At 47.3% G+C, this 23089-nt stretch overlaps 1 protein-coding gene across 1 annotated transcript in view; it reads left to right on the top strand.

Annotated features, from left to right (window-relative positions):
- Positions 1-2481: 2481 nt before the first annotated feature.
- VEGFA (vascular endothelial growth factor A) overlaps positions 2482-23089 on the top strand; it is a 53617-nt gene continuing 33009 nt past the window's right edge. The window contains exon 1 of the mRNA XM_077281959.1: positions 2482-2573. The gene's annotated coding sequence lies outside the window, so the exon portion shown is untranslated. The remainder of the gene's footprint in view (positions 2574-23089) is intronic.

Raw genomic sequence — 23089 nt, 5'->3', positions numbered from 1 at the left:
AGAAGCGTGTTGGGCAAAAAAGGTGCAAAATAACTGCCCATGAATTGAGGAAAATCAAGCGTGAAGCTGCCAAGATGCCATTTGCCACCAGTTTTGCCATATTTCAGAGCTGCAACGTTACTGGAGTAACAAAAAGCACAAGGTGTGCGATACTCAGGGACATGGCCAAGGTAAGGAAGGCTGAAAAACGACCACCTGTGAACAAGGAACATAAGATAAAACGTCAAGACTGGGCCAAGAAATATCTTAAGACTGACCTTTCAAAGGTTTTCTGGACTGAAGAAATGAGAGTGACTCTTGATGGGCCGGATGGATGGGCCAGAGGCTGAATCAGTAAAGGGCAGAGAGCGCCACTCCGACTCAGACGCCACAAGGTGGAGGTGGGGGACTGGGATGGGCTGGTATCATCAGAGATGGACTTATGGGACCTTTTCGGGTTGAGGATGGAGTGAAGCTAAACTCCCAGACCTACTGCCAGTTTCTGGAAGACAACTTCTTCAAGCAGTGGTACAGGAAGAAGTCGGTATCGGTCAATAAAAACATGAATTTCATGAAGGACAATGCTCCATCACATGCCTCCAAGTACTCCACAGCGTGGCTGGCCAGTAAAGGTCTCAAAGAAGAAAACATAATGACATGGCCCCCTTGTTCACCTGATCTGAACCCCATAGAGAACCTGTGGTCCCTCATAAAATGCGAAATCTACAGGGAGGGAAAACAGTCCACCTCTCGGAACAGTGTCTGGAGGCTGTGGTGGCTGCTGCACGCAACGTTGGTCGTAAACAGATCAAGCCACTGACAGAATCTATGGAGGCTGCTGAGTGTCATCATAAAGAAAGGGGGCTATACTGGGCACTCATTGTTTGGGGTTTTGTTTTTGCATGTCAGAAATGTTTATTTCTAAATTTTGTGCAGTTATTATGGTTTACCTGGTGAAAATAAACAAGTGAGATGGGAATATATTTGGTTTTTATTAAGTTGCCTAATAATTCTGCACAGTAGTAGTTACCTGCACAACCAGATATCCTCCTAAGATAGCCAAATCTAAAAATAAACACTCCAACTTCCAAAAATATTAAGCTTTGATATTTACGAGTCTTTTGAGTTGATTGAGAACATAGTTGTTGATCAATAATACAAATAATGCTGTAGAATACACCTTGCCTAATAATTCTGCACAGGGTGTATATATGTATACCGGCGTACACTGCGCTCCTGTATAAGGGGGCTCCTGTATAAGGGGACGTAGTGTACAGTCCAGTGGGGCGGACATAGCACTTGGCCCTCTCTCTCTCTCACTCCCCCTGGTGCGGAGGAGCAGACGGCTTTCCAGAACGAGTCGCCCCCATCCACCCGCATGGGTTCCTCAGGCCCTGGCCCCGCGCATTGTTTCCTCTCCCCATGCAGCGTATTGTTTCCTCTCCCCATGCAGCGTATTGTTTCCTCTCCCCATGCAGTGTATTGTTTCCTCTCCCCATGCAGTGTATTGTTTCCTCTCCCCATGCAGTGTATTGTTTCCTCTCCCCATGCAGTGTATTGTTTCCTCTCCCCATGCAGTGTATTGTTTCCTCTCCCCATGCAGCGTATTGTTTCCTCTCCCCATGCAGCGTATTGTTTCCTCTCCCCATGCAGTGTATTGTTTCCTCTCCCCATGCAGCGTATTGTTTCCTCTCCCCATGCAGCGCATTGTTTCCTCTCCCCATGCAGCGTATTGTTTCCTCTCCCCATGCAGCGTATTGTTTCCTCTCCCCATGCAGCGTATTGTTTCCTCTCCCCATGCAGCGTATTGTTTCCTCTCCCCATGCAGCGTATTGTTTCCTCTCCCCATGCAGTGTATTGTTTCCTCTCCCCATGCAGTGTATTGTTTCCTCTCCCCATGCAGTGTATTGTTTCCTCTCCCCATGCAGTGTATTGTTTCCTCTCCCCATGCAGCGCATTGTTTCCTCTCCCCATGCAGCGACTCGCGTCTTGCCCTCGGCCTGGTTTGTTTCCACATTGGCCCAGCCATGACAGCGGTGAGGCCGGAGAGGGAAGTGTCGGCAGGCCCCTCCCCCGAGGAGCCGCGCAGAGGGCTGCGGAGCATATTCCCCTGTGGTGATGAAGTGACAGACTTCCCATGATCCTTATTAACATCACCGGGATGTACACACAATACTGGCCCCTCTTAAAGGGAATGTGTCACTGACAGGTGGCCGCACAGCAGCGCCCATAGGTGTGAGGTGATACCTGTAATCTGCCCTGTGCGGCCCCAGCGCGGCCCGAGGAGCCCGGACACAAATCCTCTCACGTAATATGGCCGCCGGCCTGTCCGCGCCTGAGCCAGGGTCTCCTCATCCCTTCCCGTTTCTTCAGCGCAGCCAATCAGAAAGCCGAGTTATACAGAAGGCGGAGTCTGTCCTCAGATCGTGCACTGCTATTGGTCTCTTGTTCCCGCCTTTTTACCTCTCACCTATCAGCGCTTCCGTCTCTTCTCTCTGCTGAGGGCGGGACCTGGTGGTGGAGCGCAGCGCAGCGCCTCAGTGAGGAGACGACGACGGATCTCCCCGGAGGAGCGGCCGCTCGCAGCAGGGCAGGTAGGACGGGCCGAGCGCTCTGTGGGGGCAGGCGCGGTGTTACCGGGCGTCAGTGTAAGAAGAGCTGACCGGACTGTGACGTCATGAGGTCTCCTCACACGACGGGGAGGGCCCTGAGCCCTCACAGCTGCCTCCTAATGGCTTCTGAGGAGGACACTCTGCGTGTCAGACTGTGGCACCTCGGGTTGTCAGACTGTGGCACCTCTGGGGTTGTCAGACTCACACCTCTGGGGTTGTCAGACTGTGGCACCTCGGGGGTTGTCAGACTGTGGCACCTCGGGGGTTGTCAGACTGTCACACCTCGGGGGTTGTCAGACTGTGGCACCTCGGGGGTTGTCAGACTGGCACCTCGGGGGTTGTCAGACTGTGGCACCTCGGGGGTTGTCAGACTGTGGCACCTGGGGGTTGTCAGACTGTGGCACCTCGGGGTTGTCAGACTGTCACACCTCGGGGTTGTCAGACTGTCACACCTCGGGGGTTGTCAGACTGCGGCACCTCGGGTTGTCAGACTGTGGCACCTCTGGGGTTGTCAGACTCACACCTCGGGGGTTGTCAGACTGCGGCACCTCGGGTTGTCAGACTGTGGCACCTCTGGGGTTGTCAGACTCACACCTCGGGGGTTGTCAGACTGTGGCACCTCATGCGTTGTCAGACTCACACCTCGGGGGTTGTCAGACTGTGGCACCTCATGGGTTGTCAGACGTGGCACCTCATGGGTTGTCAGACTGTGGCACCTCGGGGGTTGTCAAACTCACACCTCTGGGGTTGTCAGACTGGCACCTCGGGGTTGTCAGACTCACACCTCGGGGGTTGTCAGACTGTGGCACCTCATGGGTTGTCAGACGTGGCACCTCATGGGTTGTCAGACTGTCGCACCTCGGGGGTTGTCAGACTGACACCTCGGGGGTTGTCAGACTGTCGCACCTCATGGGTTGTCAGACTGTCACACCTCGGGGGTTGTCAGACTGTTTGTCACACCTCGGGGGTTGTCAGACTGTCGCACCTCATGGGTTGTCAGACTGTCCCACCTCGTGGGTTGTCAGACTGTCCCACCTCGTGGGTTGTCAGACTGTGGCACCTCGTGGGTTGTCAGACTGTGGCACCTCGTGGGTTGTCAGACTGTGGCACCTCGTGGGTTGTCAGACTGTGGCACCTCGTGGGTTGTCAGACTGTGGCACCTCGTGGGTTGTCAGACTCGCACCTCGGGGGTTGTCAGACTGTGGCACCTCGTGGGTTGTCAGACTGTCGCACCTCGTGGGTTGCCAGTGTGTTGTAAATTTGCAGTTGTGGAGATGAAGGAGAGCAGATGTGCTGCTGTGTGATCCGTGCCTTGTACCCGGCCCCAGCTGTGTTATTGCCTTGTATCTGGCCCCAGCTGTGTGATCCGTGCCTTGTACCCGGCCCCGGCTGTGTGATCCGTGCCTTGTACCCGGCCCCGGCTGTGTGATCCGTGCCTTGTACCCGGCCCCGGCTGTGAGATCCGTGCCTTGTACCCGGCCCCGGCTGTGTGATCCGTGCCTTGTACCCGGCCCCGGCTGTGTGATCCGTGCCTTGTACCCGGCCCCGGCTGTGTGATCCGTGCCTTGTACCCGGCCCCGGCTGTGTGATCCGTGCCTTGTACCCGGCCCCGGCTGTGTGATCCGTGCCTTGTACCCGGCCCCGGCTGTGTGATCCGTGCCTTGTACCCGGCCCCGGCTGTGTGATCCGTGCCTTGTACCCGGCCCCGGCTGTGTGATCCGTGCCTTGTACCCGGCCCCGGCTGTGTGATCCGTGCCTTGTACCCGGCCCCGGCTGTGTGATCCGTGCCTTGTACCCGGCCCCGGCTGTGTGATCCGTGCCTTGTACCCGGCCCCGGCTGTGTGATCCGTGCCTTGTACCCGGCCCCAGCTGTGTTATTGCCTTGTACCAGGCCCTAGCTGTGTGATCCGTGACATGTTGTGTTTTCTTTAAAAATGATTGCACCACAAGTCAAAAAGCCTTCATAAGGCAGTGTTCTCATGTTGCGTTTTTCCAGCATGTTTTTTGCTGCATATTTTAGGGTAAGTTCACACAGGGCGTTTTTGCTGCTTTTTTCTCTGCATCAAAACCTGATCTTGGCAGGAAAGATGCTGCGTCAAAAACGCAGGTTTTGGTGCGTTGTTTTTTTTTGTGCGTTTTTTTTTCTCTTTGTCCATGCTAATGTCCTTGAGCCCAAAGCACCGCCCCCTTCTGTATGCGCGGTGATTCCGGATAGTTCATTGCACACATCCGGAATCACCGCACTCTATACATAGGACCCTGTTATTTACCTTGCAGTGACGGAGCGTCGCCGCAAGGTAAACAGACATGCTGCGTTCTAAAAAGACACGCCGCATGTCCGTAAACGCAGGGCTGTCGGGTGCGTGTTCGCACGCATAGTGGACATGGGATTTCATAAAATCAACTCCACTATGCTGTAAAATCTGGACGCTGCGGGTTGAACGCTGCGGTTGTACGCAGCTAATCCAGCCTGTGGACACATACCTTAATTCTCGTATTTTCCGTCAGTGTCAACTACTTTTTGTTTTACATACATACTGTATTGTACGAGTATATTTTGTGCTGCCCGGCTGTTACACTCAGACTTATAGCCTCCTCTGCTTGCATCTGCAGCTTTTACTAAGGTCATTGCCCGTGACTGACTTCTAGTGATGAGCGAATATACTCGTTGCTTGGGTTTTCCAGAGCATGGTCTCTGAGTCTTTGTGACTGCTCGGAGATTTAAGGTACCGTCACATTAAGCGACGCTGCAGCGATAGCGACAACGATGCCGATCGCTGCAGCGTCGCTGTTTGATCGCTGGAGAGCTGTCACACAGACCGCTCTCCAGCGACCAACGATGCCGAGGTCCCCGAGTAACCAGGGTAAACATCGGGTTGCTAAGCGCAGGGCCGCGCTTAGTAACCCGATGTTTACCCTGGTTACCAGCGTAAAAGTAAAAAAAACAAACAGTACATGCTCACCTGCGCGTCCCCCAGCCTCTGCTTCCTGACACTGACTGAGCTCCGGCCCTAACAGCAGAGCGGTGACGTCACCGCTGTGCTTTCACTTTCACTTTAGGGCCGGAGCTCAGTCAGAGCAGGAAGCAGAGGCTGGGGGACGCGCAGGTGAGCATGTACTGTTTGTTTTTTTTACTTTTACGCTGGTAACCAGGGTAAACATCGGGTTACTAAGCGCGGCCCTGCGCTTAGTAACCCGATGTTTACCCTGGTTACCAGTGTAAAACATCGCTGGTATCGTTGCTTTTGCTTTCAAACACAACGATACACGGCGATCGGACGACCAAATAAAGTTCTGGACTTTATTCAGCGACCAGCGACATCACAGCAGGATCCTGATCGCTGCTGCGTGTCAAACTAAACGATATCGCTAGCGAGGACGCTGCAACGTCACGGATCGCTAGCGATATCGTTTAGTGTGACGGTACCTTTAGTTTTCCTTGCCACAGCAGCATGATTTGCGGCTACTAGACAGCTTGATTACATGTGGGGATTCCCTAGCAAACAGGCAACCCCCACATGTACTCAGCCTGGCTAGCAGTTGTAAATCAAGCAGCAGCGTCAACAAAAACTAAATCTCCGAGCAGTCACAAATACTCGGAGACCACCCGAGCATGCTCGGAAAAACCCGAGCAACGAGTATACTCGCTCATCACTACTGACTTCATATTCTGCAGAATCCTTTCCCCTGATAAATGCCAGTTTTTTTCTGTATATTGGCTTGTGAATTTAGGTGTTTGTGTCTGGTGGGTCAAGAGGACAGACTTGCCATCTGATATACTATCTAACATACTGTGTTAGGCTGTGTTCACACGTTGCAGATTATTCGCGGTTTTTTCGCGTTTTTTCCCTATAAAGACGCTATAAAACCGCAAATAATCTGCTTATATTATGCATCCTATCATTTTTAATGAATTCTGCACTTTTTGTACACATGATGCGTTTTTTCCGCGGTAAAAAACGCAGCATGTTCATTAATTTTGCGGTTTTTTTGCGGATTTCCCACTTAAAATGCATTGGGAAATGTCCGGAAAAAAACGCACCAAAAACGCGGTAAAACGCGCAAAAAACGCATGCGGTTTTCTAGCAGATTTCTTGCAGAAAATTTCAGGTTTTCCTCAGGAATGTTCTGCAAGAATTCCTGAACGTGTGCACATAGCCTAAGGGTACCGTCTCACAAAACGATTTACCAACGATCACGACCAGCGATACGACCTGGCCGTGATCGTTGGTAAGTCGTTGTGTGGTCGCTGGGGAGCTGTCACACAGTCAGCTCTCTCCAGCGACCAACGATGCCGAAGGCCCCGGGTAACCAGGGTAAACATCAGGTTACTAAGCGCAGGGCCGCGCTTAGTAACCCGATGTTTACCCTGGTTACAAGCGAACGCATCGTTGGATCGGTGTCACACACACCGATCCAACGATGACAGCGGGAGATCCAGCGACGAAAGAAAGTTCCAAACGATCTGCTACGACGTACGATTCTCAGCAGGATCCCTGATCGCTGCTGCGTGTCAGACACAGCGATATCGTATGGATATCGCTGGAACGTCACGGATCGTACCGTCGTAGCGACAAAAGTGCCACTGTGAGACGGTACCCTAAGTCTGTAATAGTGACTGTACATTGAGTGGGTTAAGCTTTGTTTATTGATGTGTGCTTATATGCTAATAGTGCTACTTAACCCCTTAGTGACAGAGCCAATTTGGTACTTAATGACCAGGCCAATTTTTACAATTCTGACCACTGTCACTTTATGAGGTTATAACTCTGGAACGCTTCAACGGATCCTGCTGATTCTGAGATTGTTTTTTCGTGACATATTGTACTTCATGTTAGTGGTAACATTTCTTCGATATTACTTGCGATTATTTATGAAAAAAATGGAAATATGGCAAAAAAAATTAAAATTTAGCAATTTTCAAACTTTGGATTTTTATGCCCTTAAATCAGAGAGATATGTCACAAAAAATAGTTAATAAATAACATTTCCCACATGTCTACTTTACATCAGCACAATTTTGGAACCAAAATTTTTTTTTGTTAGGGAGTTATAAGGGTTAAAAGTTGACCAGCAATTTCTCATTTTTACAACACCATTTTTTTTTTAGGGACCACATCACATTTGAAGTCATTTTGAGGGGTCAATATGATAGAAAATAACCAAGTGTGACACCATTCTAAAAACTGCACCCCTCAAGGTGCTCAAAACCACATTCAAGAAGTTTATTAACCCTTTACGTGCTTCACAGGAACTGAAACAATGTGGAAGGCAAAAATGAACATTTAACTTTGCAAATTTTTTGCAAACATTTTGCTTCAGAACCATTTTTTTTTATTTTCACAAGTGTAAAAACAGAAATTTAACCATAAATGTTGTTGTGCAATTTCTCCTGAATACATATGTGGGGGTAAACCACTGTTTGGGCGCACCGCAGAGCTTGGAAGAGAAGGAGCGCCGTTTTACTTTTTCAATGCAGAATTGGCTGGAATTGAGATCGGACGCCATGTCGCGTTTAGAGAGCCCCTGATGTGCCTAAACAGTGGAAACCCCCCACAAGTGACCCCATTTTGGAAACTAGACCACTTAAGGAACTTATCTAGATGTGTGGTGAGCACTTTAAACCCCCAAGTTCTTCACAGAAATTTATAAAGTAGAGCCGTGAAAATAAAAAATCCTTTTTTTTTCCTCAAAAATGATTTTTTACCCTGCAATTTTTTATTTTCTCAAGGGTAACAGGAGAAATTGGACCCCAAAATTTATTGTGCAATTTATGCTGAGTAGGCTGATACCCCATATGTTGGGGTAAACCACTGTTTGGGCGCATGGCAGAGCTCGGAAGGGAAGGAGCGCCGTGTTGGAATGCAGACTTTGATAGAATGGTCTGCGGGCGTTATGTTGCGTTTGCAGAGCCCTTGATGTACCTAAACAGTAGACACCCCCCACAAGTGACCCCATTTTGGAAACAAGACCCCCCAATGAACTTATCTAGATGTGTGGTGAGAACTTTGAATGCCCAACTGCTTCACAGAAGTTTATAATGCAGAGTCGTGAAAATAAAAAATATTTTTTTTTTCCACAAAAAAGATTTTTTAGCCCCCAAGTTTTTATTTTCACAAGGGAACCAGAGAAATTAGACCCCAAGAGTTGTTGTCCAATTTGTCCTGAGTACACTGATACCCCATGTGTGGGGGGGACCACTGTTTGGGTGCACGGCAGAGCTCGGAAGGGAAGGAGCGCCGTTTTGGAATGCAGACTTTGATAGAATGGTCTGCGGGCCTTATGTTGCATTTGCAGAGCCCCTGATGTGCCTAAACAGTAGAAACCCCCCACAAGTGACCCCATTTTGGAAACTAGACCCCCCAGGGAACTTATCTAGATGTGTGGTGAGAACTTTGAATGCCCAAGTGCTTCACAGAAGTTTATAATGCAGAGTCGTGAAAATAAAAATAAAAAATTTTTTCCACAAAAAAGATTTTTGAGCCCCAAAATTTTTATTTTGACAAGGGTAACAAGAGAAATTGGACCCCAAAAGTTGTTGTCCAATTTGTGCTGAGTACACTGATACCCCATGTGTGGTGGGGACCACTGTTTGAGCGCATGGCAGAGCTCGGAAGGGAAGGAACCCCATTTTGGAATGTAGACTTTGATAGAATGGTCTGCGGGCATTATGTTGCGTTTGCAGAGACCCTGATGTACCTAAACTGTAGAAACCCCCCACAAGTGACCCCATTTTGGAAACTAGAGCCCCCAAGGAACTTATCTAGATGTGTGGTGAGAACTTTGAATGCCCAAGTGCTTCACAGACGTTTATAATGCAGAGTTGTGAAAATAAAAAATATTTTTTTTCCACAAAAAAGATTTTTTAGCCCCCAAGTTTTTATTTTCACAAGGGTAACAGGAGAAATTGGACCCCAAAAGTTGTTGTCCAATTTATCCCGAGTACGCTGATGCCCCATATGTGGGGGTAAACCACTGTTTGGGTGCACGGCAGAGCTCGGAAGGGAGGGAGCACCATTTGACTTTTTGAGCGCAAAATTGGCTGTGGCGTTTAGAGACCCCCTGATGTACCTAAACAGTGGAAACCCCCCAAATCTAACTCCAACCCTAACCCCAACACACCCCTAAGACTTCTTTCACACTTCAGTTGTTTGGCGTCAGTCAGCTCCGACATAGTGACGGATCCGTCACAATTGTTGAGAAAACGGTTCTAACGGATCCGTTTTTTTGACGGATCCATTACTTGGGGGGTTGTCTGGGAAAAGTATCTACTTTTTGGAGCATGCGCAATTGAAAAAGCGGATTGGGGCGACGGATCCGCCGAAATGACGGTAACAACGGATCCGTCGCCCATAGGCGGCCATTCTATGGAATGACGAACGCGACGGATCCGTCGCGAACCGCCATTTCGGTGCAGACAAAAAACGTTACAATGGCCGTCAATGTCTAGATGACGTCCGCCAAATCTCGACGGATCCGTCACATGGCGGATGGAACGGATGACCATCCGCCACAATCCGTCGCTAATGCATGTCTATGGGAAAATAGCGGAACCGCCAAAAAAAATGGCGGATCCGCTATTTGATGAAAATGGCGGTTTCAGACTGACGCCAAAAGACTGAAGTGTGAAAGAGGCCTAACCCTAATGCCAACCCGATCCATAATCCTAATCACAACCCTAAGGATAATCGCAACCCTAACCTCAAAACAACCATAACCCTAATCAGAACCCTAAATCCAACACACCCCTAATCCTAATCTCAAACCTAACCCTAATCCCAATACACCCCTAATCCCAACCTTAACCCTAATCCCAAACCTAACCCTAATCCCAAACGTAACCCTAATGCCAACCCTAATCCAAACCCTAATCCCAACCCTAACCCTAACTTTAGCCGCAACCCTAGTCCTAACTTTAGCCCCAACTCTAACTATAGCCCTAACTTTAGCCCCAACCCTAACCCTAAATTTAGCCCCAACCCTAACCCTAAATTTAGCACTAACCCTAAATTTAGCCCCAACCCTAGCCCTAACCCTAACCCTAATTTTAGCCCCAACTCTTCTCCTGCCGGCGGGCAGATGGCAGCAGAGAGCGGGCACACTGCGCATGCGCCCGCCATTTTCTTTTCATAGGAAGAAGCCGGCGGCCAGGAGAAGACACAGGAGGACCCAGGGACACCGGTAAGTATGATAGGGTCCCCGAATCCCCCTATTTCTCTGTCCTCTTGATGTGCGATCACATCAGAGGACAGAGAATTACACATCACTTTTTTTTTTTTTTTTTTTTGCAGTCGCCGGTAAACAGTTAATTACCGGTGATCGCAAAACAGGGGTCGGATCATGTTCTTCGGGGTCTCGGCTACCCCCAGCAGCCGAGACCCCAAAGATCTCCCAGGTGCCGGCCGGCGGGCGCACTGCGCGTGCGCCCGCCATTTTTGAGATGGCGGCGCCCATGGGGAGCCACGAGGAGCACCTGGGGAGACAAGTGAGTATCGGGGGGGGGCATCGGGGGCGACCGGGGACCCCATTTCTCTGTCCTCCGATGTGCGATCACATCGGAGGACAGAGAAATTAAATGGGAAATCGCGTTGTTTTTTTTTTTTGCGATCGCCGGTAAACGGTTAATTACCGGCGATCGCAACTCGGGGGTCGGTAAAAAAACCCGAATCATGTTCTCTGGGGTCTCGGCTACCCCCGGTAACCGAGACCCCAGAGAAAATCCGACTCTGGGGGGGCGCTATTCACTTTTTCCACAGCGCCGTTAATTAACGGCGCTGTGGTTTAAGTACCCTTAGCGGCCGCCGTTAAAAGGCGTATCGGCGGTCGTTAAGGGGTTAATCCCATCACCATTGTTTACCTTATCTTAATGTTGGACTGAAAGACCCTGGGTAATTCTAAAAATAGTTTACATGCCTTGGGTATAAAAAAGACTCTGAGATCACATCCTGGGAGTCTGGTCTGAAGTTATACAGAGCTACCAGCCAGACATTCTGCAAACCACCCAACTGACAAGAGAAAGGACTGCAGCCAATTCATCATGGCACCATCACAAGGGACACTGATCTAGGATTCTATAGGATACAACCTAGGGGTTTTCGGCTCCGGTTGGAAGGACACAGATCTGATCCAGTGACCATCTCTGAACCATGGATATGTTTGGAGAAAGCCAGGGTTGGGATCCGCTGGTCGCCTGGTTCCATGGAGATGGTCAGATAAGACAGGTGGTGACTCTCGTGTCAACTGGCTTTGGACCTTGTATGGACTCTATGGACAGTTCTTGGTCATCTCCCTATGCTTGTCGTTACCCCTTGTCTGTGCGTTCATCCACAGATGGAGTGGCGACCCTGGGAGCTCTGACATCATGTCATCTGGCTTTGGACCTTGTATGGACTCTATGGACAGTTCTTGGTCATCTCCCTATGCTTGTCATTACCCCTTCTCTGTGCGTTCATCCACAGATGGAGTAGCGACCCTGGGAGCTCTGACATCATGTCATCTGGCTTTGGACCTTGTATGGACTCTATGGACAGTTCTTGGTCATCTCCCTATGCTTGTCATTACCCCTTCTCTGTGCGTTCATCCACAGATGGAGTAGCGACCCTGGGAGCTCTGACTTCATGTCATACTGGAAATGCATGGAGACGCAGTGATATTTTATGTGCGCCCATGTAACCAAACAATTCCAGCCATGGTGAGATTGTTCTGTTTGCTATTGTGTGTTGTGGTTCAATAAAGTATTGCCACACTGTTTTACCTTAACCCTGTGTTGTCTGTGTAGTGTATTGCCCACGGGGAGATAGAGCGGGCGTTCAGTGGTATGAGCCGTGGACCATGCAGTCTTGCTAAAGACAGACGGGCCAGCGGACGAGAGCACCCACTGACCCCGTTTCTCCACACCCCCTTATTGCCAAGTCATTTATCAAAAGCATTACGACAATTCACACTATATAAAATGGTTCTGTTATATATTATTAAAGCTGTACAGATAATCCTCCAGAGACCGTGAAAAGGAGTCCCAAAAAGAAGGGACCCCAACAAGGTGGCCTGAAAGAAGTAATACAAAGGATGTCAGAGTATAAGCTTACACATTCATTTATACACGTGAATGAGATTATCCCATGAACCGCTGTGAAATGTATCATACATGCCAAGCAAAAACTAACTGCCCTATGTAGCCATGACCTCTGATGTGAGGTGTCTCTTAAGCACCCCAACGTGCATTTCACCACCTTCATCGGAATGCACCATGGGATACTGTGTGAGATGAACCTTCCATCAGCCCTGCACCATATGCCTTGGGGGACTCTTGCCCATAACCGACCACTTTTGGATTAATGTCAAATCCACCATGAAATAAAATTACTGAGTGAAGTGTATAGTTCCAATGTATTATCTAATAGTCCCTTTAGGGCAACAGGGTGGCTCAGTGGTTAGCACTGTTGCTTTGCATCGCTGGGGTCCTAGATTCAAATCCCACCAAAGACACCAGCTGCAGGGAGTTTGTATGTTCTCCCCGGTTTGTGTGGGTTTCCCCATGTACTCCAACATTCCAAATAAGGCTACTTTCACACTAGCTTCGGGCACTGCACGTCGCAATGCGTCGTTGTGGAGAAAAAAAACGCATCCTGCAAAGTTGCCCGCAGGATGTGTTTTTTCTCCATAGACTTTTATTAGCGACGCATTGCCACACGTCGCAACCGTCGTGCGACGGTTGCGTCGTGTTTTGGCGCACCGCCGCCCCCAAAAAAAGTTACATGTAACTTTTTTTGTGCGCCGAGACCGCCATTTTTGACTGCGCATGCGCAGCCGAAACTCCGCCCCCTCCTCCCCGGACCTTGCAATGGGGCAGCGGAAGCGTCCTAAGACTGCTTCCGCTGCCCACGTCTGGCATTTTTTTCACAGTATGCGTCGGTATGTCGGGCTAGTGTGAAAGCAGCCTTACTGATCAGGACTGTAGACTGTGAGACTAAAATGCCGCTGAATATGATGGTGCTATATAACCAAAGCGTGATAATAACACAGCCAAGCTAAGTGGTGCTTTACTTCTGAGCCCTCTGTGAACAGCATGTTACAGCCACATATGTAACGCTGCACTCTCTGGAATGGCTTCTTCTTCAGTATTGCAAACTTTGAGTTAAATTATTATTATTTATTATTATAGCGCCATTTATTCCATGGCGGTGTACATAATAAAAACAAGTACAGTAATCATAAACAATACAAGTCACGACTGGTCCAGGAGGAGAGAGGACCCTGCCCTCGAGGGCTCACAGTCTACAAGGAATGGGTGAGGATACAGGAGGAGAGAGGACCCTGCCCACGAGGGCTCACAGTCTACAAGGGTCTGCATAGTATTTGAATAAAAGGAATTTTTTCACTTCCACAGACAAATTCTAATAGATCCTGTGAAATTCATGATCCAAGCTGCTACCCCTAAATAAATCCTGTGTGCCTAAAGTAGATAGGTTAATTTTCTTAAACAATTGGGGCTAAACGTAAGTCTTCGAAGCAAAAGCCGCCACAAAATCAGCACATAAGGCTGCCGTCACACTAGCGAGTTTTACGGACGTAAGAGCGCATAAAATACGTCCGTAAAACACGCCTAACAAACGGCCCAATTATTCCCAATGGGTCAGGTTCTATCAGCCGTATATAACGCATCCGTAATATACGCCTTTCTACGGCCGTACAAAATCGCAGCATGCTGCGTTTGTCAGCGTATTGCGCAAAAAATACGCCAATGAAAGTCTATGGGGGCGAGAAAAATACGGATTCCACACGGACCAGCAGTGTGACCTGCGAGAAATACGCTGCGGGGTTAGTGAAAAGCTGGTAATTCAATTGCCGGCTTTTCATTTCTCCTTCCCCAACCCGACAGGATATGAGACATGATTACATACAGTAAACCATCTCATATCCCCTTTTTTTTTTTGCATATTCCACACTACTAATGTTAGTAGTGTGTATGTGCAAAATTTGGGTGCTGTAGCTGCTAAAATTGGCGTGGGCTCCCGCACAATTTTCTCCGCCAGAGTGGTAAAGCCAGTGACTGAGGGCAGATATTAATAGCCTAGAGAGGGTCCCTGGTTATTGGTCCCCCCTGGCTACAAACATCTGCCCCCAGCCACCCCAGAAAAGGCACATCTGGAAGATGAGCCTATTCTGGCACTTGGCCACTCTCTTCCCACTCCCGTGTAGCGGTGGGATATGGGGTAATGAAGGGTTAATGTCACCTTGCTATTGTAAGGTGACATTAAGCCAGATTAATAATGGAGAGGCGTCAATTATGTCACCTATCCATTATTAATCCAATTGTCTGAAAGGGTTAAAAAACACACACACACATGTTATTAAAAAGTATTTTAATGAAATAAACAAACAGGTTGTTTTAGTATTTTATTGCTCTCAATCCATCCGGAAGACCCTCGCTTGGCAAAATAATAAACCAACAATATACATACCTTCTGATGAACTGTCAGGTCCCTAAATCCATCTGAAGGGGTTAAATCATTTTACAGCCAGGAGCTGTGCTAAAGCACTCGCTCGTGCCTGTAAACCCCGGGTGCTGAAAGGAAAGCTGGGTGATCTGTACTTACATTGAGTTGCGGTGATGCGCCCTCTGGTGGATGTTCTCATGAACTGCAGCCTTGGAAAAGTTCCCACGCTCGAGTTCATATGAGTTCATCCACCAGAGGGCGCCTCACCGCGACTCCTGGCTGTAAAATGATTTAACCCCTTCAGATGGATTTACTTCGTGGGACCTGACAGTTCATCCGAAGGTATGTATATTGTTGGTTTATTATTTTGCCAAGCGAGGGTCTTCCCGATGGATTGAGAGAGCAATAAAATATTAAAACAACCTGTGTGTTTATTTCATTAAAATACTTTTTAATAATGTGTGTGTGTGTGTGTGTGTGTGTGTGTGTGTGTGTGTGTGTGTGTGTGTGTGTGTGTGTGTGTGTGTGTGTTTTAACCCTTTCATACAATTGGATTAATAATGGATAGGTGTCATAATTGACGATACTTATTTTCCACCATAATATGCAAATAAAATGATAAAAAAACAGACAATGTGATTTTCTGGATTTTTTTTTCTCAGTTTGTCTCCCATAGTTGAGGTCTACCTATGATGTAAATTACAGACGCCTCTCATCTTTTTAAGTGGTGGAACTTGCACTATTGCTGACTGACTAAATACTTTTTTGCCCCACTGTGTGTGTGTGTGTGTGTATATATATATATATATATATATATATATATATATATACTGTATATATGTTTTACCGAACATTTGAGCACATAAATCCATTAGATGTCGGTTTTGCAAGCCTGCGAGAAAATATCGCAGTATGGATGCCATACGGATTACATACGGAGGATGCCATGCGCAAAATACGCTGACACACCCTGCCTACGGATGACATACGGACCACTATTTTGGGAACATTTCTCCATATTACGGCCGTAAAAAACGGACCGTATTGTCTTACGCTGAGTGTGACGCCGGCCTAAAACCTGCAGATTTTTTAGGGGATTTTCTGGGAAATTCAAAGTAGGAAATATCTGTTGAATATGGGGCACTTCAAAGCAAATTCTCCAACAGCCCATGCAGGTCGTCATTAATAGTGCGGTGTGGTAACATGAAGGAGCCGTGCACCATCACTTGGCGCTTCGTGTCCGGCCTGATCATTAGACATGTCTGTAATCGTACCTGCTGCTCGTGTTTATTGCTCTGCCTGGGTAATTTAGCTCAGAACCTATTAGCTATGCATCACTTGCCCTCCCTTATAAGTCCCAGAAACAAATAAACATCAGAAAGCCTTGCGGTTTCAGGAGCTTATTTATACGGTTTACGAGAAACTTTAATGTCGGCTCAGGATGAAATCTGATTGTGAATTAGTGTATGCAGCGTAACTAGATGCCAGCACTTACGTTGTACATACCGAGAGCCTGACACGCGATGTGCACATCCATCATCCTGGAGGGTGACGCCTCAAAATACAAAACTAATGACACTGTATCCCCCAAGACGTTTCTGACAGCACGGCCACTTCTCAGGGCATCCCCGAGCATGACACAGGGCCGCTGTATACCAGGTCATATTCCCGGTGTGAAGCTGACGGCCTTTCTTGTGGTTGTGCTGCTTTGTGCTACCTCAATGTGAATAACAGTATATTAGAAGGGATAGAATAAAGCAATTATCATTACTTTCCCTCTTCTTCTCCAGTGACGCCTCTTCGCTGCTCCTTTTTGGCCACAGCGGTGACCTCACATCTTTATCACATGACCTCTGCAGACAATCAGTGAACTCAGAAGTCCTACCTGGGTAGATTGCATAAACCCTCTGAGATCAGTAGTGCAAACGTGATGTCATTAAAAAACCTGAAAGCCAAAAAAGATTAATAAGTGTTTCATAAGAACTCCCAAAAACATGCCGCTGCCAAAATATGTCATGATCCAAAAAATAAGCTATATACGGACATCAGGGGATCAAAAAAGTGATGGGTCTCAGAAGGTGGAGACCATTACAAAAAAGTCCGGATCATTAAGGCAGAAAAAAGATATCTGAGGCAGCAAAGGGTTAATAGGTGCAGAGTAGAAGTGATTTCCCCATATGCCAGTGTATATCTGTTGCCATTCAGGTAATAGAAGATTGCAGATGTGGAGACATCGGATTCCATTGCCGGATAAGGGAATGTTCGTTTTTTTGTGGTTTTGTCAATGTTTTGCTACCACTGCAGACATCCTGGCCAAAACAGTGCAACAAAACCACAGAAACGAACATCAGAGCGAACTACAGGATCATTACAATGTGACCAGATGCCAATGACCAAGTGTGTAAATGTGTTCTGGTGTCAGGAGAGCGGCTGCCGGGAAGCTGAATCCTCTACAATGAAGACTGACCAAAGCTTCACTCTAGAAAGTGTCAGGATGATTTCAGCAAGTATCTGACATGTCGTAATGTCGCCGAAATTAAAGTGGGATGTAAAAGCTGTAATCTCCTTCTCGGAGAGCATTGCCTGGGCTCTACACCCTCCTCGCCCTGAGGATCAGCTGAGCAGAGCCAATTACAGGCCAAGGGGCACAATGCTAGGACGCTTCTCCTTCATTTCAATGATCGATGGAGTCTCGGCATAAGGACATGTGAGAAGTTTTCCTGTAGAGTAAGAAACATTCACACCAAGTGGCATCATCTGTGAACAAAACAGCTGCAGGGATTTATTACAGCACTGCGTCCCTTTGGCTGCTGTCAGCTGCCCATTGGACCCCCTACTGATCATGTACCAGATAGGAAGCCCCCATTCACTTCTAGAAATGTATGTAGAACAGGTCAGTGGTGTACTTGACGTGATAACGTTAGAACAACTGCTTTGTGTGCAATGAGGTTACTGCCCCAAGAACTGCTCCCGCTCCATGTCACCATTTTATTCAATTACGTGTTGCTAAATATAGCTAAATTAACAGTTATCACACACGAGGCAGGTACTAATTATCTTACAAGATTGGGCAAATCCCAGGAATACTGCAGCCAGTGCACCTGCTGCTGGTGAATAGAGGGGCCTATAGACATGCAGTGCGAGTCGGCCAAACCTGGGGACTTGTATAGGACCTGCCAACGATCTGAACGATTGTATGTGAGGAGTTCTCTATGGTCGTTCCTTTCTTCCAGTGATGGCAGGATGCACCGAAGGAAACATAAGTGTTTGGCAATAGCGTATTCAGCGCATTCCCATTGCCAGTACATGCCATGTAGAGCGTCTGTAATGTAGGAATTGCTGCATTTTCTGCAAAATGGACAGCCACCCTAACGATTTGGCTTGTTTTCGGCCTATGCCAGTTCTGTGATCTTTAGAAGAGTCAGCTTCGCTTCAGGAGTGTTGTCTGCAGTCAAGCGATTAGTGGAGGCTACACACACTCTGATCAATGGCCGCTCAGCTTAGGGGGACTGAAATGAGTGACAGTGCCTCCTGTAGGTGGGATGTGGGAATTACAAGCACCTGCCACATTCCCCTGAACTCCAGAGACGTCAGTACATTTTTTCAGTATCACACAATTGTTTTTTCCACATGCAAGAAAAACAATCCTATTAAGTCTGATCAGACTTTGATCACAGTTCCATCCCGTTTTTTCCTTGGATGTGAAGAGGAAAAAAAAGTTCCTCCACTCTGTCAGTCCATGAAAATTGGACCGCACTTGGATCTCATCTGAGTGAGGTCCGATTTTTTTTCACGGACCCAGAGATTTGCATTGCCTATTTTGATCCACCATATCTCTGTGATTTTGTGCAGGAATACATGGACATGTGAACTGCTAGATTATAATAATTGCAAGTTCTATCCATGAAAAGCACAGAACTCAAATGTGAAAAACCGACTTCTGCATGAGCCCTCGCGTACATTTTACAGAATGTGCTCCTCACAGTATCATGTGGAACTAAATATGTTTACCTTGAGGCCGATCTCACACCTCAGTTTCTTGGGACGTGCGCTGTCTTATTTTTTGCGAATAGATCATGGACCCATTATAATCAATGTGCATTTTCTTATGTCTCTTTTTTTTTTTTCTTCACAGACATGCAACAAAAATTGTAAAATCTTACCCATAGTCTAAAAATGGGTCAAGCACTGGGAAACAATATGGATCATTTTTCACATAAGAGGAAAAAACTGACGTGAAGCTGGCTGTACCTGAAAAATCAGAATCCCAATCAATGCAGTCATGCCATTTTGTAGCAATAATTGCAAAATAGTGGCTAAAAACTTAATATGGCCGCACCCCATAATTTTCAGACAGTGTTTAAATTGCATTGCCAAGAAACAAGGCATAACAATGCATCAGTTTGCAGTGAAAAGGTACATTTTTGCTCTGACAGGTTTCTTGTACTAACAGGAAGCTGTCATGTCACAAGACGCTATGATCCTACAGAAATGGTGCCTTACAGAGCTGACCACTGCCCAACTGCTGGGAGAACCATGAACTTTATTCCTCCCAGGAGCCACTGACTTTCAGTCTTTTAGAGGTGTGGCCAGTCACTGCTCAGTACAAAGGGAGCGGCGACTGTAAGCCCCAGCACTCTGAAAGCCGGCCACTCTCGGGAGGGATAAAGTTCATATTCTCCCCGTAGCCACGCGGTCACTATGGTGGCTGGACAGCATTGGAGCTCGATTAACCCCATGTCTGCAGGTTTATAGCGTTTGGGGATTGCAATTTCCCTTCAACATGGAATACAAACATTTTTCAAAAATTACAATGAAAACACAAAAACTATTAATCCAAAATTCAGTCCGAATTCAGATGACTGCACATGCCCATGATGAGCGGGCTGTCTGTGGCTCTCCTGACCAAGTGCCGTATGAGGCTGCTGAGCTCAGGTCTATACGGACGTCTGTGTGAACGAGCCCTTACCCTGCACTAGTTGTGACGCATCCATGTGCACGTGAACGGACTGGCTGCTGGTCTCCTGACCTGGGAAGGGGGGTTGAAGATTTTTCAAGTAATTATTTTGGTCAGAATACCATAAGATGAGACGTTGACTTTTTTTTCCATCTGACATCCATCTATACCTTCAGAAACAAACAAACAGAAAAACCTCCTTATATGAACAACACAGAAAAATCCCCTTATAAATGAATAGAAAAGAGTTTTCCAGACTTTTCTGAAGCGGATTTTGAGTCGTTCATACCTGTGTGAACATTGCCTTACATGCCATGGTTGGCTCCCCCTGAAAGCCCATGAGTGCCCCACAACACAATTACTGATTAACGGTATGTTGCCATGGCAGCAGGGGCCTAAGAAAGGCCTGAGGGTCCGCCACCACTGCCTACTAGGCGTGATTCTGTAATGTATTGTATGGGTGTTAGAGGATCTCGTGGTCAGGTCTTAAGAGTAGAACTAAAAAGAATTGTCAAAATAAAAAATTAATTGTAGAAAAAAAATAGACATTTTTTCCCTTACAAAAGTACTTTATTATTGAAAAATGTCTCCCTTATTGAATAAAAAACGTGGCAACATTTGTGAATTTCATCTGTCCTTCCTAACAATGGAATAAAAAGTGATTGAAAAAACATCATATTTACTCACAAAAAAAGCGTTAATGGAAACTTCACCTCGTCCCACCCTGGATGGGCCAGAACACAACGCCAACTTGGAGCAAACTGTGTAAAAAGTTATTTTATCCTGAAACGGTACAGTCTGTTATTTTATATACCACATGGTGAATAACATAACAAACAATGCCAGGATTGTAGTTATTCATCTTTTCCCAAAAATATGGGCAACAATTCCTGCAAAAACACAACAAGCCCTCGTGTAGCTCTGCCTACAGAAAACATAATGATCACTTCTGGCATGTGGAGAAAACGCGTTATTAATGGCCAAGCAGGGAGCTGTCATTGTGGGGCAGGATGAGTGATTACTGGTGGGAAGGTGCGTAGTCCAGCGATCCAGGAGGGCCGGACCTCCCGCGTGAGGTGTGAAAGGTGTGACGGGCCGGCCCGCCGCGTGGTTGGCCACATTCCTGCCTCCAGCTCCTGGCAGTAAGACAAGGTCACATGCCAGATACTGGTTAGGAGCGGCTGAGGACAGCAACCACCTGAAGTCACTGACAAGCAGAGTCATCGAGAGAAGGGTTTACCTCCAGAAAACACCCATACTGTCATCCGCAGGCCATCGTTATGTCCGTATACAATACTTATGTCCGTATACTATGCTTATGGAACAGTTTAATAAATAATAAAGGTAACATACAGTTTCTCATCTTTACCTGTAATGCATTCGTGAAAATGCATATTATTATTATTATTTATTTATATAGCACCATTGATTCCATGGTGCTGTACATGAGAAGGGGTTACATACAAATTACAGATATCACTTACAGTAAACAAACTAACAATGACAGACTGATACAGAGGGGCGAGGACCCCGCCCTTCCGGGCTTACATTCTACAGGATGGTGGGGATGGAGACAGTAGGTTGGAGGGTTGCAGGAGCTCCGGTGTTGGTGAGGCGGTAGCTCCAGAGGTGGTGAGGAGGCAGCGGGGTCAGTGCAGGCTGTAGGCTTTCCTGACGAGATAACTGTGTGTTATGCATTATGCACAGTGCGGGGCTGGGATTCCAAAGGTGGGTGGCCGCACTGCCTGCACAGGCGCAGTCTGCAAGCCTGGCTGGGACGTCAGACGGCCAGAGCTTACTGCGCCTGCGCAGCACAGTAGTACACAGCGCAGGCGCCGGTTTTGAAGTGTAAACAGCGCTGAGGGGGCGGCGCCGAAAGCGACTGAAGATTGGAGTGACGGCAGAGTAGCGGTTCAAGCTGGGGAGTGAGGACCCGCCTCCCTGTCTAAAGACAGGTATTTTGGCTAAGTTTCAAAACGCTTTATTTTGGGAATACTTGAACCAAAAACTAAAAGAGCCACCTTGTTAGGATGCAGCATTACTGCTGCACAAGGTGGCTCTTTTAGTTTATAACGGCTGGAGGGGGGTGACAGTGGCCCTTTAAGTTATTAAATTCTGTGTAGTACCGATTAGTGGTGAGCAAATATACTCGTTACTTGAGATTTCTCTAGCATGCTCAGGTGTCCTCTGAGTATTTTTTAGTGCTCGGCGTTTTAGTTTTTCTTGCCGCAGCTGAATGATTTGCATCTGCTAGCCAGCATAAGTACATGTGGGGATTCCCTAGCAACAAAGCAACCCCCACATGTACTTATGCTGGCTAACAGATGTAAATCATTCAGCTGCGGCAAGAAAAACTAAAACTCCGAGCACTAAAAAATACTCGGAGGACCCCCGAGCGTGCTCGAGTAACGAGTATATTTGCTCATCACTAGTACCGATGGGTTCAAAAGGCTCACTATATTGTTGGATAAAATCCTTGAGGGGTGTAGTTTCTAAAATGGGGTACCTTGTGGGGTGTTTCCACTATTTAGACACATCAGGGGCTCTCTAAACACAACATGACATCAGCAGACCATTCCATCAAAGTCTGCGTTCCAAAACGTCACTCCTTCCTTTCTGAGCCTTTCCGTGTGCTCAAACAGTAGTTTGGGTGTACTTAGGAAATTGCACAACTAATTTTGGGGTCCATTTTCTCTTGTGAAAATAAAAAAAACTTGGTGATAAAGTAAAATTTTTGCGATCAAAAGTTAAATGTTTATTTTTTTCCTTCCACAATCCATTCGTTTCAAAACTGACTAAACTGATTGAATGTGGTTTTGAGGACTGAAGGGTGCAGTTTTTAGAGTGGTGTCAATTTTTTCTGTCGTATCTAACTTCCAAACTTGCTGGGGTGAATACCAACATGAACAGTGGTGCCGTTAGCCTTCTCACGTTGCACACGTTCAATGTAGATCACATATTTCTTTCTGTACACCTGGACAACTTTACCAATTTGCTGGCTTTGTAGTGTCCACGGACCACCTGGACTTCATCGTCCTAGCGGATGGGCATAGAGCGCACGCTGTACTTCTGCCTCCTTGGACAGGGGGGAGGACATTCTCTTC

The sequence above is a fragment of the Ranitomeya variabilis genome, chromosome 2 (assembly GCF_051348905.1).
Source record: "Ranitomeya variabilis isolate aRanVar5 chromosome 2, aRanVar5.hap1, whole genome shotgun sequence".
NCBI lineage: Eukaryota > Metazoa > Chordata > Amphibia > Anura > Dendrobatidae > Ranitomeya > Ranitomeya variabilis.
The sequence above is the reverse complement of the archived record's forward strand: the minus strand, read 5'-3'. Positions and strand labels throughout refer to the sequence as shown.